General features: G+C 29.5%; 1 non-coding gene across 1 annotated transcript; it reads right to left on the reverse strand.

Annotated features, from left to right (window-relative positions):
• Positions 1–2,324: 2,324 nt before the first annotated feature.
• On the reverse strand, positions 2,325–2,477 carry LOC142330778 (U12 minor spliceosomal RNA). The gene has a single exon (XR_012757835.1). It is a non-coding gene; the product is annotated as a U12 minor spliceosomal RNA (small nuclear RNA).
• Between the last annotated feature and the right edge of the window lie 2,120 nt (positions 2,478–4,597).

The raw sequence follows: 4,597 nt of genomic DNA on the forward strand, positions 1-4,597 counted from the left end.
GAATTATTAATTGTTATGAATTATTAGAATATTAATGTAGTTATGCAATGAAGATTTTTTAACAATTCTGGAACCTTTCACAAATTCTTAAAAGCCGATATTTGTTGAATATAAAATGATAATTCTCATTATTGATTACTGCCAAGATTGTAGAATCCTAGGCAATAGTTATTTTCCACCACTAGAATTTTATTTTTTAAATTAGCTACTAGTCTTGGGTTCAAAAAAATTCTCGTAAAGTTTTTTTTTGAAATTTTGTCCCATGCACTTCATTTTACCGGCTTAATTACATGCAAAAATGATGCTTCAGGTTGCATTTATCTACATTACTTAGTTTTTATAATTAAAAAGGTTTTATTAAGTTAAATTGCAATATTATACAACAAAATAATCTTTTATCATTATGCGTTATTATATTTTATATACATTTATAATGGACTTTATTTACGTAACCTTCACGCAGCGTTAATAATTCTCGACAATAGTTACAAAACACAATAAACTATAGATCATGTATTGTGTTGTACAATTCCATTGTTTTATTATTATACTTTTTCTAGCAATGGCTGACCTACCAGCATCTGCTGTTTTAATTCATAACCGAATTAACATTTTGGAAATGGAATTAGCACGCAAAAAAAAACAATTAGATTATCAATTCTTTTTCTATCTCGCTCACAAATGCCCTCTATCTAGTTACCATGCCATGATAAAACAATGATTAAACAATCCCGTAGAGATACATATAATGCTGAATAAATATAACTGAATGAATATCTGAACACCTGTTTGTAGATTAATATTATAGCCTAGAAATACCTCTGGAATACTGTAATACAAATAAATCTCGTATTTAATATATGAATATCCCAGCCAATGATAACCTAACAGTTCTAATTTTTAATCGTGCTTATACAACGTTTCATAATTTTATTTTATTTCAATCCCTGATTTTAATGTAATAATTTAAATAAATTGAATTTGCACAACCATCAACGTAACAGTTGAAGGAAACCGACAGGAGTCTCAAATAACCCTTGAAAACTACGTAGATATTCATAAGAATAAAAAAAAAAAATCGTTTCAGGCTTATAAAGGAAAATGAGAAAAACGTGTAACGGGTAGTGTATCTGTTGCCTTCTTCAATGACCCGAACTCATTTGCATTTAAACATTCTAATCTTATCGAAATGCATAATTATCTTAATTCTATTCAATACAGGTTCATATTGCACATTGGACACCATTACTCTCACAGAAAACAAATGATGAGTGGTGCTTCCTCTCCTCAGATCGTTTGCATGTCTCATTTACATAAAGAAATAAAATTAATGAATCCCTTTATTGCATAAAAATTGATACATATCAGAATGGTGTACCAAATGAATGACCCATTAAAAAGAATGCTAAAACCGTTTATAAATAGAAAACTGAAAATGGGGATACATATTTATTTCGATTCGATTAATCAAAATTCTCTAAAAATATACTATGCAATAAAGAAATAATTTCTTTAATTATATACTGTACTATTTATTAAAAATGTACCTCAATTGTAATGACACTGGTCACTTGCAAAAACAAATTGTGCATCCTTCAAGAATACAGGTCTCAAGACACGCAAAAGTGAGTGAAAGGTATGTATGTATTTTGATTTTTTAACGGTCTTCTAAAAAAAGCCGGTGCCTTTTTCTTTTAAAATCGTTTATATAAAGAAGTGTAATTTACAAAACTGAGATCACTGATACTTATATGAAAATAATTCTTTCCATCGTTTGTTGAAGATTGATAAGTATTTGGAAGAAAATAAACAATTGTAAAATATATTATCAATCGTTAAAATTAAACAAGTTCATGGAAAAAACCCCCTACAGAAATCCTTTATTGGCCAGTTCCAGCCTTCTTTTTTATGGAATAATTAATGAGAGTTTTACATTGCCTCCCTTCACCGAGATTAATGTTATGTTGCATATCGTCATAACCACCATCCCAGCGATGTGGATTTTTTTACACAAGTCATGTTCAACTTAATACAGGAATGTTAAGCACAACGATCATAATTTTGTCAAGAACGCAAACTGAATCATCTCGGCGTAATATTATTTTAAGCTGTGGCTTAAATATAACGTTGAGTGGAATACATGTGAAACCAACAAGTTTATGGTTTTGTTTTCGCATATACAAAAATCAAGACAATAAGCATCCAATGTTACTTATTTAACCTACACAACTCAAATTATCACGTAGTAAGACAATTAAAAGTTACAAAAAAAGTTCAGATTATTTATCAAATAGTCTAACCTAACATTCGCACAGACAATTACCGAGGCAGATCGCTACACCAGGACTGTCCGTAAAAGTAGACGGGCTGTCCACGGGACGACCTATACCTCTTCAAAAAATTTTAGTGCTAAATTAGCTTCATGAGCCAAGCGTCACCAAAGCTCTATATTTTCCTTACTCATTAGTTTAAGGCACGAATTGTAGGAGACTACAGTAAAAAGTATGTTTTAAATACATATTAACATATTTAACGAGAAGAATATAAGAAAAACGTTTATAAAAGTCATATTACAAAATAAAAATAAATAAAATTAGGCATTAAAGTTACATAAATATTTAGTAAATATATCTAATTCTAATCTACAAAAAATTAAAAACAAACAAGTTTCAAATAGAAAAAACAAATTAATAATATGGGTACATACAATTAACACAATCTGTCGGATTTATACTAAATTACCCATCCTCCATACTCACAGCGCTAACTGAAGTATGTTGCCTAAGCATTCTTTTGATAGAATCGTTTTAAAAACATTTTCGTTTTTTACCTCCTTGTACGAAGTACTGTGATCGTGAAATTAATCCGATGTAAATAATCCAGTGCTGCAACATCGTTTTAATATGTACCCATACCCATGTACTCTCCCTCAAACTGCTATGAAACAAATTTTATACAAATGCTCTTGTAATAATAAATAAAATCATAAAAAAATGAATACAACTTCAATTTCCTAAAAGTTACCCGTATAAAAAATGAACATAAATATTGTTTAGAAACTTCACAGCCAAATAATTATACAGGCGTATCAAAAAAAGGTTAATCATTTTCTGTAGTTTTATTTTTATATAATGACACTGTAGAGGATGATTTTTTTTTTTAACAAAAATAAATAATAAAATCCATAACTTACTTGATAAATATATTGTAAATTTCAGAATAATGTTAATAGCAGGTTACACAAAATACCAAATACGACACCAGTGATCCGCAAAGTTCAAAGATAATATAATATATCGTGAAAAAAACAATCCTAAAGGATTGGTCCCTATTGTTACGTTCTAAAAAGTAACAAAAAAATAAATAAACCTGGTTATAAACAATTAAGCAACAGGTAACATAAAATTTTTATTAAATTACTAAATTTAAACAACTTCATCTTTAGAACTACTATTTCCTTACAGTTTCTTTTACAAATATGTTGTGGATTTTCTTTTTTGATTTTATTCACTATTCATCTGACTCACTATTCCTTGTTACTATTAGACACTTGTCCTTTTCACTATTCATTATTTTCATCCAACTTGGATTTGATTGACCTAATCCGTTAGGTGCATTGTTGCAAGGTGAGTTGTCGCAATTCTGCTTGTTTAAGTAGTGGTTCATGGATGCAATTCAGTTAACTGAGATTGGAAGATATTTATTTCCTGCCCGCATGAAGCAGGGAATATACTAGTTTTAAGTTTTTTATGTCTTAAGTCATTTGACTGGTTTGATGCAGCTCTCCAAGATTCCTTATCTAGTGCTAGTCGTTTCATTTCGGTATATCCCCTACATCCTACATCCCTAACAATTTGTTTTACATATTCCAAACGTTGCCTGCCTGCACAATTTTTCCCATCTACCTGTCCCTTCAATATCAAAGCAACTATTCCAGGATGCCTTAAGATGTGGCTTATGTATGTCTTCTATTTAGCTATAATTTTCTAAATGCTCCATTCTTCATCAATTTACTGCAATACATCTTTATTTGTCACTTTATTCACCCACCTGTTTTTTAACATTCTCCTATAACACCACATACCAAAAGTTTCTAATTTTTTCTTCTCAGGTACTCTGATCATCCAAGTTTCCCTTCCATATAAACTACACTCCAAACACATACTTTCAAAAATGTTTTCTGATGTTTAAATTAATTTTTGATGTAAGGAAATTTTATTTCTGACTGAAAGCTTGTTTTGCTTGTACTATTCAGTATTTTATATCGCTCCTGCTTCTTCCTTCTTTAGTAATTCTACTTTCCAAATAACAAAATTCTTCTATCTCCATAGTCTTTTCTAGTCCTATTTTATATTCAATGGTCTATCTACTTTATTTCTACTACATGAAATGTAGTAACTTTTTTTTAGTTTATATAGAACTTTGGTTTTGTTCTTGTTTATTATCATTTAGTAATTCTTGCGAAGGACTTCATCCATGCCATTCATTGATTCTTCTAAATCATCTTTACTCCCGGCTAGAATTACTATACATCAGCAAATCGTAACATCTTTATTTTTTCACCTTGCACTGTTATTCTGGATCTAAATTGTCTAAT

The sequence above is a fragment of the Lycorma delicatula genome, chromosome 9 (genome assembly GCF_047948215.1).
Source record: "Lycorma delicatula isolate Av1 chromosome 9, ASM4794821v1, whole genome shotgun sequence".
NCBI classification, from domain to species: domain Eukaryota; kingdom Metazoa; phylum Arthropoda; class Insecta; order Hemiptera; family Fulgoridae; genus Lycorma; species Lycorma delicatula.